At 38.3% G+C, this 14,577-nt stretch overlaps 1 protein-coding gene across 6 annotated transcripts in view; it reads left to right on the top strand.

Moving 5' to 3' along the window:
- The window catches only part of DLG2 (discs large MAGUK scaffold protein 2), a 1,420,652-nt gene that overhangs the window by 421,958 nt on the left and 984,117 nt on the right, over positions 1 to 14,577 (top strand). The window lies entirely within an intron of this gene.

Genomic DNA, 14,577 nt, shown 5'->3' with positions numbered 1-14,577 from the left:
GTATACAGGCATGACTTGGTGAAGTAATGGACAGGAGACATCTGCTTTCCACAAATGTATTTTCGTATTTTAGATAAATTTCTTAACATCCTAGGTTCCTTGGAGTTAAAATACAGAGATGCGTTTTTATGTTTTTGTTGAACTTAACTGTATAAAATTGTAGGTCTTTGAGTTTTTATATTCAGCTTGATTTTAAAAAGTGATAAAACACTATATAGCCGCCAATTTTCCCCTCTTACATAAAGTGGTAATGTCTAAATTGTGGGGCTTCCCAGGAGGGTCAATGGTAAAGAATCCACCTACAATGCAGGAGACTTGAGTTCGATTCCTGGGTTGGGAAGATCCCTTGGAGAAGGAAATGGCAACTCACTCTAGTGTTCTTGTCGGGGAAATCCCATGGACAGAGGAGCCTGGGGGGTACAGCCCAGGGGATCACAAAGAGTCAAACACGACTGAACATGCATGCATTCAGGGTTAAGTAATGTTAATTTATCCTATAACTAGAGCAATATTTTTCTTTATACTTTACCTGATGCCCCAGTAATATGAGGTCTATCTACTCTGGCTGGTGGAAATGTGAAATATTCCTAGCTCTATGTGAACCCTGGGAATTGTTCAGTCTATAACTTTCCATTGACTCTTTCTCTGGTCTCGTGAGTCTCTACCTATGCATGCCTAGATTATTATATTAATACAACCAGAGGATGGAAAGAACAAGGAGGATGCCTTTCAGAGCTCTGGCGTGTTCTTTCACTCTCTTTCTTTTTGGTATTCGGCTTATAAATTCTACCTGCCTAGGTCACCCTGAACTCCAGTTTCTTTCTTCTCAATATATTGAAACTGAGCTCTGGTTGGTTCCATATTTCTTGTTCTCTCCTTAAAAACTGCCTCCAGGCAGTAAGTTGGGGCAACAGTTGACCTCATCTCATCTATTTCCCTCCTTTTGGAGATTTCAGGGATAACTATTACCAAAGGACTGAAAATTATTCATTTATATTTAAGTGTCTGATTTCAAAATCAGACAAAATTGTCTGATTTTCTAGTTATTTATAGTTGGAGGTAATTTCCCTAGTGATAATTCTTCATGGGTAGGGTTGGAAGTCACAATTATTGTAAATGAGTTGTGAGATATAATGGATAATTGTATAATATTTTCTTTAAGTCTCCAGAGGCACAAACTACTAGTTACTTAGAGAAGTTGGGGAAGAATTTATAAGGAAGATGTGACATTTGAGTTGATATTTGAGCCTGAATGTATAGTCAAGAATTTGATCCTTGACCCTATTTTTTTTCATTTATTTAGCCAATTTAATTCATCTTGCCTTTCATTGATTGATTACTGTTAATCTTGATTTTCCATGCCTTCTACCAAAATAGGCACCCCTTACTCTTAAGAATTGGCCTTCGTTAAAATACGGAGATAATTTGTCTTATAAGGCATTTTCCCCTCTCATTTTCTTACCTTTCCTTGATAACTTATCTCCCTTCACAAGCATACTTACCTTCTTTCCTCCTTTTGAAAGCTCATTTATTCACCAGAACTGTTGATTCCTTCTCATTAATTGTTTGGGATGATGGGGGAAATTATACCTTTAGGAATTACGAGTGGATTATATTCCTAGGTTACTGATTATATTTTCTTTAAATATGAGTTTAGAAATCCTGATTTTCTCCCCTCATTCTTAAGAATTGCCAAATATAATGGGAAATTTATGGTGAAATATTAATTAACCAAGTTTGATGGACCAAAATGCATATGTTTAAAATCAACTGTTTAATGTAGAAGACGCAGAATAGGGTTTATTATCTTGATGTATGGAAAGACATGAAAAGCCCTAATAGCCCTAAGAAAAAAGGATGCCATTTTATTCCTCATTCAACCCTAGGGAAGGCTACAGAAATTAGAGCAGGAGGCCAAAGTGTAATAAGCATCCCTTTTAACATCTTTTTGAAAAGAGTCATTTGCAAGGGTCCTTAAGGATTTCATAAAAGATGAAATTTCTTTTTCTTAGTGCCATATACTCTCTAGAAGCCACTGGACTTTCTCTAATTTAAAATATAAATTCCAGATGCCTTAGATAATCATTTTCAGGCAGCATAACCTTTATTAATAGAAATAAGTATGTCCAGAAATGTATTAACTCTTTCAGGTTACCATGGCATTCTTAATAAAGTTTAAGTCAACAAATTCCTCAATAATTCCTGGTAGATTAAAAGGGTTGACACTTCTAGCAGAGATAGGGCATTCAAACCTTGTATTTTTTTTCCTTTTTTTAACTTATTTTTAATTGGAGGATAATTGCTTTACAATGATTTATTGTTTTCTGCTGCAAAATCACGTGAATCCACCATAAGTATACAAGCCCCTGTTCTTGAATCTGCACCACTAAGATTTTCTAAGCACGAGGTTAACAGGTGAGAAGAATGCATAACCGTTCATTTATTTTTACCACTGTTTTAGAATGTGTGTGTATCTGTGTATATATATATTATATATATATATATATATATAGAGAGAGAGAGAGAGAGAATACACACACACACCCTTCAAATCAACTTGGGAATAATTTTTAATTCTCCAAAAGAGTATTTTTAAAGGCTTATTCACTTTAGGGAAACATATTGCTGAATTGGAAAGGGGATCTTTTTTTTTTCCCACAGTGGAAGGAACTTAAAATTTAAGATACACCTGAACTTAAATTATAGTTCTTCTACTTATTATTATCTATATTCAGATACCCATGTCTCCCCACAAACCCGCAGATATTGTCTCTCTCTTTCATGAAACTAAATAGAAAGCTCAGTGTAAGAGAAATAACCTGGGTTCAGATCCCAGCCCTACTATCTTGCACCTGTGTGGACTTGACTATGTTGCCTGATTTGCCTTGTCTTCAGTTTTCTTTTAATGTATATCAAAAGGAGATTTAGGGCGTAATAATATACATTGTATGGGCTGTTTTTAGGATTAAATGAGTTACTACATATTCGGAGAAGGCAATGGCACCCCACTCCAGTACTCTTGCCTGGAAAATCCCATGGATGGAGGAGCCTGGAAGGCTGAAGTCCATGGGGTTGCTGAGGGTCGGACACGACTGAGCGACTTCACTTTCACTTTTCACTTTCATGCATTGGAGAAGGAAATGGCAGCCCACTCCAGTGTTCTTGCCTGGAGAATCCCAGGGACAGGGGAGCTTGGTGGGCTTCCGTCTATGGGGTCGCACAGAGTCGGACACAACTGAAGCAACTTAGTAGTAGTAGTACATAGCAAGAGCAGAGCCAGCTGCTTTTCCCAGTAAGTGACATTTAAAAAATATATATTATTAAACATAAGTCATCCAGTTGTGAAATGATGTCGTAGTTGTCAGAGCTGAGATGGCACATTTGTGGACACTGTGCCTCATCTCTTTATCTTGTCCTGGCAGCCCCTGATGTGCTGTAATATGATAATGGCCAAGTCTTGCTCCTGGAGGATCCGTAGAGTTACTTTTCCAGACAACCTAGAGAGAAGTTACAACTTCAGTGTTATCAATGGCTTCCCCAGGGCTTAATTTCAGAGGTGTTAGACTGAAGAACAGGGAATCATTTTTATCTACTTAGTATCTGGCCTCCCCAAGATAAAATGAAAGCATGGAATTTGGTATCACATACCAGTGAAAAGTGAAGCAACTTTGCAATTCCATCTCTGAAAAAGAAAGATTGGGACTTGCTCTTTGATGAAGATAGAAGGTCTAAGAACAAGTGCCCTTACTGAGCTCAGCATCATCTGATAGTGCTTCAAACAATGCCAAGTCTTAATGGGAGCTGAATTTAATAAAATATCACAGTCAGCTTTTATCAAGGCCACTGTAAAGGAGATCTCTGCAGAAATGATCCAGAAAGTGTGTGTGTGTGAGAGAGAGAGGGAGAGATGGATGAAATGATGAATACCTGCTGAATGAGCAATGAGATAATATATGCAGCAGTTCTTTAGAGTTTGGAAAGCACCATGCAAACATAAGCAATTGCCTTTGCTAATATAATAGCAATATTTTGAACTTTTTTTTCATTTCTTGTCTGTTTCCAAGACTGCATATATACCATGGTCTTCATTCTTCAGCATGGCCGACTTTTAGACAGTCATTAACATAATGTTCCCTGAACATAAAGAAGTTTGGGGAAATGTCTGCTGTGTTTGGTTTAATGCCCTGATTTTAAAAAAAAAAAAACAGAAGACAACTTAGGCAATCAGAATTTATAATTGTCTTGATTATTAAAAAATACTTTTCTTTTTGCTTTTACTAATAATCTTTTAAAAATGCCTAGATTAAAAAAAAAGATACTCAGGTATAGTAGGTCTCTGTTGTTACTGTGTTAAATTTAATTTCTCATTTATTCATGTTGTCACTGTATTTATTCTCGTTCTTCTTAATTCTGCTCACTCTACTTTAGCAGTACAATTCATTCATTCATTCAACAAATAATTCTTGAATACCTGCTCTAAGTGCTAGACAGACCCTGAGGACCCAGTGGTAAGCACTGCCACTGTTCTTAGTCATGAAACAAGCATAGTTTAGTCATCACCCAACTAGTGTAAAATCAGCCTGTGATAGGTGCTAGACAGACGGGGAACCTGCTGCAGAGAGAAATTGCAGTGGACAATCTGACCGAGTCAGGGAAGCCCAGGAAGACTTTCCTGCAGAGTGAAAAACATATACAGATTTAGAGTCAAAATACCTGTGTGTCTTCAATGCCTTTTTTTTTTTTTTTTGGTGGCAAAAGTCATATAATATAGAACATACTATTTTAGCTATATTTAACTGTACAGTTCAGTGGCACTAAGTCCATTCCCATTGATGTGCAGCTCTCATAACTAATGAGCACGTACTGTCTAGCATGGGGAGTGGGGTGTGGAAATGATACAGTCTGTTTGTGGAACATGTACCAAGTTAATGTTAAAAATGCATTCCAGTATTGGTGCAGACAAATAGTGTTCCATTCCACTTATTTAGCATATCTAGAATAGTCAAATTCATAGACTTAGAAAGCATGTTGCTAGTTGCTGGGGGAGTGGGGAGGGCAACGGAGAGTTAGTGTTTAATGAGAACGGCGTTTCAGTGGAGGAAGGTGAAAAATTCGGGAGATGGATGATGGTGAGAGTTGCTCCCGGGTGCCTTTGGATAAAGTCTTAGTGAACCCCATGCTGTGCACTGTTAAATGGGACTGCTGATGTTTCTCTTGCATGCTTGATATGCGAGCTAAAGGTCCAGCCGGAATTGCCTGCTGCCACAGCCCCTGCTCTGCAACTCATTCTATGTTGTCAGGGAGACCATTGCTTAAAAAGATACCCAGATGTGCTGTATCTCTGATCAAGGTAGAGTGGCTTTAAATCTCAGATAAAATCTCAACTATTTCCAGTGACCCGTAGGGCCCAAATGACTTTGCCACCGCTTCTGTCTCCGGCCTCACCTCCTGCCACATCTCTTCTGTGTGCTGCCTCGCTCACCCAGGTCTGGTCACGGCAACTTTCTTACTATCCTTAGCCCGGCAAGCCAAACTGGTTTCTGCCCAGTGGCACTTGCTCACTCTGTGCTGGCCCTTCTCTCTCTGAAATGCTCCTGCCAAATACTCCTATGACTCACTGCCCCATTTCTTTCAGGTCTCTTCCTGAAATGTTATCTCCTCCGAATCACTTTTCCGGATCTCTCTCTCAATGATTTCCCCCTACTCCCATTTCCTACCCTGGCCTTGTCCAGGTCTCTTTTCCTTTACTCTGCTTTGAGTTTCCTTCATAGCATTTACTTATGCTAATTGTTATAATAAAACTTTAATAGGAATATTTTCTAATGATATTTACTATTTGCTAGGCTTTCTTCTAAAATCTTTATACCTGTTTGCTCATTTAATACTCTGCATAACCTAAAGAGATACATAATAACTACTGACCTGATTTTACAGGTCAGGGAAGAAGGCAGAGCAGTTATATAACTTTTCTAAAGTCACATAGCCACAGCTGGTGGTCAAGTTAAAATTCAAGGCCAGGCAGTCTTAGTTCCAAATATCTTACTCTGGACAATTACACTTTGCCATCTCTCAGTTTGGGAATATGCCAAATAGTTACAGTTTTCCTTGTTTGTCCTCTGTCTTCTTGCTGGCATCTTAGATCCATGACAGGGACTGTATCTGTGGGTCCTCGATACATAGACACAGCGAATGTTTGTGCCTGAAAGCACTTAGGGCTGCTGCTGCTGCTAAGTCGCTTCAGTCATGTCCAACTCTGTGCAACCCCATAGACAGAAGCCCACCAGATTCCCCCGTCCCTGGGATTCTCCAGGCAAGAACACTGGAGTGGGTTGCCATTTCCTTCTCCAATGCATGAAAGTGAAAAGTGAAAGTGAAGTCGCTCAGTCGTGTCCGACTCTTTGCGACCCCATGGACTGCAGCCTGCAGTGCCTACCTAAAGCTAGTCTGTATTATGTGCATTTATGGTGATTGAAGGCAACAGGAGAAGGGGGTGACGAAGGATGAGATGGTTCGATAGAATCAGTGACTCAATGCTCATGAATTTGAGCAACTTCTGGGAGACAGTGGACAGAGGAGCCTGGCGTGCTGCAGTCCACGGGGTCACAGAGTCAGACAGGACTTAGCGATGGGACAGCAGTAGTCGTGACCTCTTCCTTGTATGGAAATTGACATGCCGAGTTGGGAGCTGTTGCCCCTAGGGAAAATCACCGGGCCTGAAACATCTACCCAAGGTGCCCTCATCTTCCCTTTTCTATACCTTCAGCCTCTACTTTTGCCTCCACGTCAGGTCTTTGGTGCCCAGTGGCCTCTCCCCTTTTCCCGTTATCCTTCTGTTTAGAAACAACCTGAACTCTATTACTTGAGGTATAGACAGCTGAGTGATGACTTACTGGTACCTCTACTCAGAAAAAATATTCAATACATATTTATTGAACACTGACTTACGTTTAGTTCTTCCCTCATAGCTCAGCTGGTCAAGACTTATGTTTGGCTGGGCAAGCTGCTGGGAGAATAAGGTGCAAAGACATGTTCTTCCCTTCAGGGTATCCTAACTCTTCTAATCCATCCTCTAGCAGCATTTTCGTAAAGTGTCACGTTTGCTTCAAAATTTTAGTGGCTGCAGGGAAAAGATCCTTTCTGTGTTTCTTGATCCAACCCCTCCCGTATTGCAATTACACCGCTGAGCATCTAGAGCTCCCAGCCAGAGGATGCGTCTTGTGCCTTCACAGCGCCTCTCCTCTCCCTTTTGTGTTCCTGTATCACGAGGCTCACTTACTTGCCCTTCACGTCCTAGCTCAACCACTACCCCCCACAAGAGGACTTTGCAGGTCAAGCTTCTCTGTTGCCAGAACATCTTGCTCATGCTTGTATCAGCATATCCTTTTGGCCAGGAAGCCCTATAGATTATGAACTAAAAGTCAAAGTGGTAGTCGCTCAGTCGTGTCCAATTTTCTGCGACCCCCATGAGCTGTAGCCTGCCAGGCTGCTCTGTCCATGGGATTCTCCAGGCCAGAATACTGGAGGGTGTAGCCATTCCTTTCTCAAGGGGATCTTCCCAACCCAGGGATCGAACCTTGGTTTCCTGCATTGCAAGCAGGTTCTTTACTATCTAAGCTATCAGGGAAGCCCCATGAACTAAAACAGAGTCTATCTATTTATCAATTTCCACAAAACTTTACCTTGCACAGGGCAGAACTCATGCTCATTATATATAATAGATGCCCAAAAAGTGTTTGTTAAAGGAAAGAAGAGGAAGTGAAGTCCCATCTGAATCAAGGTGGTGCAGTAACCCTAATGGTATATAATCACCAGCTTCCATGAAATTGTTGAGAGTAGAACTTTCCAGGAGTCCAGAACCTTCTGCACTGCTGAAAGGCACTGCTAGTTCCTGGGGCTGATTCTGGGTTGCAGGGGTGGGTGACAAGCCATGGTGTGATAAATCTGGGGATTGATGGTTGGTTTTAAGATCTGGAACTTAATTATCTCTCCTCTTCTTCTAAAGACAACACTTTTAAGGTGTCCGTGAGAGCAATTCTCCACAGTTTATTCACTTTAATAAGAAATTTTTCTTCATATTTCCAACAAATAGCTTTTTTATCATCTCTGAAAACAGTTATTCTGCCAGGAAAAAAAAATGTTTTGAGAAAAAAAAATGTATTCCCTTCTCAAAATTAGGGAAATAAAGATAAATATAGGAGAAGAAAAAGAGATAGACATGCCAACAAGTATCATTTGTTTGAGTTTAAATTTACTAATGCAGTTTCATTGCCTTAAAGATAATAAGTAAGCAGGCCTTTATAATTCACCTTTATAATTCACATAGTAAAATATCTATTGAATATCTATAATGCATTGGGAACCTGATTTTAGTACAATGACTCAGCTGCTAAAATCTTCCACTTTGAAACATTTTTGTACATTGAATTTTAGTTGATAGGCTATTTTACTTAGATTTTAATAAGGAAAATGTTTAAATACTTTATGGAGGAATTAGAATAATGATTGAATCAGAAAATTGATCAATTCAAAAATTTATTGAGAACATACATTGTGCTAGATGCTAATAATATAGTAAGGAATAGGCTGTATGCAGCCTCCTGGAAGCTATATTTGAGCATTTATTGGTGACCATGTCATAGCGGAGTACAGCAATGAGTGTAAGGGGATCTGCTATCAGGGGTGAAGAAATACGAGAGCTAGAGAATTAGTGGGAGTTGGTTTGTAAAGTGGATAATACAGTAAAATTATAGAAGAAATCTATTACAAAGAGATGGTTCAGCCTTTGCAAGCATTCTGAGGTGGGAAAGAGCAAGGCCAGAGTGACAGGAGGCCAGAGAATCAAGCAGAGAGGAGAGGAACAAAGACAAAAATGGACTGTCTGTACCTTGAGGTCCACGTTAAAGGTTTTAGGTTTTACTCAAAGAGCAATGATTGCCATTTGAGAGTTATTGAAATGATCATGTTTTCCAAAACTATGGCTGCTGAATTGAGATTGGTTTTGAGGAAAAGTAAGTCCCAAGCTCTGGAGCAAAAGTAATATGGCCCATCGAAGAAGAGTCTTGGTGTTTACTAGAAACCATTGCAGAAGTTAAGAAATGAAAGCAACCAGTTTTTTTCTTCCACCTTCCCTCAGATTTCTGGGTTTTGCAGCTGGATGAATAGTGATACTATTTCACCAACAGAAGAAACACTGGGGGAAGACCAGCTTTTTAGGGAGAAGAATAAGAGTTTGGTTTGGGATATATGAGATATCGCTAAGGCTTTCAAACTGTATTGCTAAATCGATCCTAAAACCCTCCATTGAATTTGTAAACCGTAGAAATCTTCAACAGCCTCTAAGTCAAATAGTAGAAACCAGTTTGGAGTTAGCTGAGAAGCGAGGCAGTGACAAAGTGGACAGAGATAACTGTTCTTGAGGAGTTTGGTTGTAAATAGAAGGAGGGAAACAGTCATAGCTGGAAAAGAAATGTTGTTAAAGATGGGAGAGGGTTTTGAGTACATTTAGATGCCCATGAATAACATCTGGTATAGTGGGAGAACTTGAATGTTCTGAAGTGAAAAAGAGGAATAATGCATATTGTAAGAGGGTAGGATGCAGCGTATAGGAGAAAGGAGTAAAACTGTTTTCTCTTCAGTCATCTCTGAATTAAAAATGTTTCTGAGAACCTACTACTATCAGTCATTCTAAAAAATGCTTTAGCTTCATCTTTCATAAACTTCCATAAAATCTGTTTTAAGGAACAGTAGCCAGGTAGAATATTACCCCTTCCCAGCATTTCAGGGAATGCCAAAAGTACTATTACCACAAAGTTATTTTGAGACTGCAACAATGTCTTAATGTCCTGGTCTAGCCAATGCCTGTGCCAGTGAGGCGAGCCAGCATATTTGTGTGTTACCTAATGGCTGCTGCTGTACTTGATCCTAAATCTCCCACATAATCTCTCATGTGGCTCACTCAAACTGGAAATGTATGTTGCTTTTTAACCTAGTGGAAGAAAAACACATGTACTTCATACTATAGGGAAAAAAACAAAAAGTCTTCCTTTGGTTTAGTGGAATCCTAACATCCATTTTTTTTTTTTTCCAAATTGCATGGCCTCATTTGTTTAAAAAGTTCTATGAGTCAATACACCTTTGAAAAGGTAAAGTTCAGAGAAAGATATTGCCTCTCTTAAGCACAAAGACATGCCCTGTATGCCTCAAGCAGTTTGTCAGATAAAACTTCATCTGAATTCAGCAATCCCACTATTTCAGCCCTAAAGCCTTCTTGCCTAAGAGCTGGCATTATTGAGAACTGTGACCACATTTTAATTACTATATGAATTTAGATGTGAAGCACAGTGTATCCATTCTACTCCTCCCCCATCGTTACAGTCCCTTCTAATTAGTGTTTCAACCTAAATCTGCTGAGGCAAGGTCCTTTTAAGTCTTCACCTCATGCCAAGAACCAGAATCACCACTTCCCTAGGATTACTGGCAAATTAATATTTCTGCTGACTACTAATTTGTCCAAATTGCAAGTTGTTTAGAAGGACAGTAAAAGAACAAATATTGGCGGGGCACTCTGTTCCATACTCCCAATTAATATGTATCAATAAATCAAATGTTACTATATACATTAAAGTTCTCTGAAATAGCTACCATTTTGAAATCTAAAAACAGTGAAGTGCGTAGAGAGGTTAATCATTTTACCACAGTAGATGAGTTCCATGTATTATTTATTTATGTATTTAAGTATTTATATATGTGTGTATATATATGTATGTATGCTCCCTCTTAAGAATTTTAACTGGTTTTATATATGTGGTTATAATACAGTACATAAAATGCAAATAAAATTAAGAAAAATAATCAGAAATAGAATATAATAAGTGTTTAAAATAGATGGTATCATCAGTAGCATTATATGTAGCATATATGCCGCAGGGATCATCTATATTTGTTAAAAGTAAATAAAAACCTGACTCTGTGTAGCCAGTGAAAAGAAGAACAGATGATAAGTTATTTAAATGCCCTAAAATTTGGAATAAGCTTTTTTAATTTTTTCCTGGAGAAACGTAATTTTTCCTGGAGCTTAAAGCAAAGAGGTATTTCCTGTTGGTCCTCACAAAAAGAGCTTTATACGATCGAGTTTACAATGCCCTCAAAAATATGTTTATAATAAATACAATAATGAAATCTCTCGAGCTTAAAAAATAAAATCCTTTAATAGACGTGGATGGGCTGATGCCAAAGCATGACTCTCTAAAAGCAATTCCTTATATTGAAAAGGGAGTGAGATGGGAATTGGAAAACATTGATTTCTAGATATATTGCTCACTGATGGCTTAGATTAGCTCAAAGATAGAGTTTAGAGTGTCTAGAGGACCAGATAAAGAACAAATTTTTCAGTAAATATTCCATGAAAATCATTTTTGCTTTATCAAATTTTGATAAGTATGAAATGGAACTGAATAAGATATTAAACCTGCAGTACAAGCATTTTGCATGGTGGTAAAAGTAAAGCCATATTCATCAGGAATCTGCCAAACTAGCAATATTAATACTAGGGAACACTTACTGAGTGCTTACTGTATGCTAGACTCTGTATTAAGTGTTCCATGTGCATCATCTCATTCAATCCTCCCCAGTCTTTTAGGAAGGTTTATAAGCCCGGTATTGACCAGGTCCTCTGTCTCTGCATGGAGGTTGGTTGAAGGTGCATCTGTGGCCAGATGCAAGTTCTAAAGAAGTCCTAGATTCACTCTCCCATATAGATATGGGTGTGTAAGCCCTCAGGATTCACCATAGGCAGGTGGGTTTTAATCACTTTGTGACACATACCCTTTTGCATATTTGATGAAAATTATGGAGTCATCCCTAGAAAAACACAAATGGTTTATGAAGCCCCTGGAAGACACTCATGAACTTATTCAGGTTAAAAGCTAATTGAAGAGCATAGCCTTATTAATTTTAGCCTGGGATTTTCTTTTAAAGCCTGAATAATCAAAGCTCTATCTTGGCTATATTTTTTTTAGTAAACCACACATAGAATTTAGTATTTCTTTAATAAAGCAATAAAGTGGTATACTCATTGAGATAAATTGATTGGGAAAATATTACCTAGTCAAATAAATGAGAAGATATTGTACATAGCTCTCAATCAGTCATATGTTGGGGGAATCTCTGCCAAAGGAAACCATGTTGGCATTTCTCTGTCAATGTGGATCTCTTCTGCAGCAGTTACTTACTAGGGCCTTTTGTTACTTAAGTCTTCTCAGACTTCCCTGTAGCTCAAACAGTAAAGAATCTGCCTGTGATGCAGGAGAACGGGGTTCAATCCCTAGGTTGGGAAGTTCCTCTGGAGAAGGAAATGGCAATCCACTCCAGTGGACAGAAGCCTGGAGGGCTACAGTCCATGGGGTTGCTAAAGAGTTGGACACGACTGAGCAACTAACACACATACACACACACACACACACACAGAGAAATCATGAAAATAAAACCAACTACCTGTGGAGGTTATCTATATTTGTGGTCACCCGAGCATGGCTGTGTTAGGGCTGCCATGCATGTATGTTAAGGTTGCATACTGCACAAGAGCTCCACATCTAGGGAGTATCACTCACAATATAGATATTCTAATATTTTTTAATATTTTTATGATGGCTTTTCAATAGCAAAGTTTCTTTTTTTAATAAAATCTGAATAGTCAGATACTTTTTTAAAAGATAGAAATAAAATGTAAAAGAAAGGTTACCTTTTCAAATTTTATAGAACGTATTACAAGGGAAGTAATGTCCCTGTGCCTTTATATGTCTAGAACTTTATCCAATCATTAAAGTTTGAATCAAAAAGAGGGGACTTATAAGACATCCTGCTTTATACACTACCCCTTGAAAACTATTTTCTGATCCATCTATATTCTGTCTTAAATATCCTGATTCTGGCTTTATTAATAAGGTGAAGGTCCTCTTTATATATTAGTAATTTGATATTTATAATGAGATGAGCTCATGCGTTTAGCTTATACTGCATGAGAAATGGGTGTCAGAACTTGGGTTGATCAACCTAGAGAAGAAACTTAGGAGGTGATATAGTCAAGACTTCTCCAAAAAGTGTATTCCATGTATATCAATTTGCTAGTGCTGACATAACAAAGTATCAAGTGACTTCCAAACAGCAATTTATTGTTTCACAGTTCTGGAGGCTGGAAATCCAATATCAAGGTGTCTGCAGGGTTGGTTCCTTTTGAGCCTGCGAGGGAGAATCTGTTCCATATTTCTTTCCAAGCTTCTAGCGATTTTCCAGCAATATTTGGCATTCCTTGGATTGCAGGTTCATCACTTCAGCCTCTGTCTTTATGTTTACTTGGCATAATCATTGTGTGTGTGCGTCTGCCTCTGGTCCAAACTTCCCCTTGTTATATGGATAGTCGTCATATTAATATTGATGACCTCATCTTGACTACTTTTACAATGACACAATTTCCAAATAAGGCCATCTTCTACAGTGCTGGGTATTAGTATTCCAATGTATCTTTTTAGGGGGACAAAGTTCAACTCATAACACAATGCGTACCATAAAAATGGGAAACTCATTATTATAACCCCCTTAAAGATTCACTGCATGTATTGGCATATTGAAGGTTCTAACAAATTCTGCATTAAATCTGAGTTAACCTTATCCCAGAGTTCTCTAAATCTCAGTCTCTTCAATGTTTCTTGAACATTCTGCGGGATATATTGGATGAAAGGAAAACAAAGTCATAGAGAAAAGTATAAGATTTAAAGTGAAGTATAGATAAAATTCCAATTCTGTCATTACATAGCTGTATCTCTGGCAAATTACTTAGCCTCTTTGAGCTTCAGTCTTCTCACCATTAAATGGAAGCAGTTATTCCTACTTAAATAAGTTGTTTTTAGATTAGTTTAAAAAAAATAAAACATAGTGAATCATTATTTACCTCATTATGTGCAGTGTTGGGCAAATGGCACAAATACAACTAATAATAGTGACAACAGCATATGATATTTGCTGAGTATATACTACATGTCACTTCTTTTCCATAATGCCTTTAACCTGTTATCCGCTTTGGTTCTCACAACAAGCCTTTGAGTATTAGTGTTATTTCTATTTTGTAGATGAAGGTATGGCATCTTAGAGAAAGATGATTATATGAGGTCACACAATATCAGAATGGGAATTCAAACACAGGTGTTTGTGGTTCCACAGTCCCATAAACCATCTACAGTCTTGTAGAGGGTATAATTCTATCATATCAGATAGGAATGAACTAGGCTGCAAGCAGCGACATGCTTCACGATGACAAACCAAAGGATGATTCTTTTCCCCTCATATATCAAGTTTCTCAAGGAAATAAATTGCCATGATACCATAGTTGACATCTCTGCAAACTTTGCCTTCCTCTCATTTTCACAATATGGCCTCAGTATCTTTGGGCATCATTTACTGTTTCTGCATCGGATAGGGACAGAGGGGAACAAAGGGACCAATAGTGTCTATCCTGCTTGGCATTGCCACAGAAAGTTTTGCAGATTTCCTGTCTTAATTTTTTCTTTCCCTTTACTCACTCTC

This window comes from Bubalus kerabau, chromosome 5 (assembly GCF_029407905.1).
Source record: "Bubalus kerabau isolate K-KA32 ecotype Philippines breed swamp buffalo chromosome 5, PCC_UOA_SB_1v2, whole genome shotgun sequence".
Taxonomy (NCBI): domain Eukaryota; kingdom Metazoa; phylum Chordata; class Mammalia; order Artiodactyla; family Bovidae; genus Bubalus; species Bubalus kerabau.
This window is presented reverse-complemented; position numbering and strand designations above follow the sequence as displayed.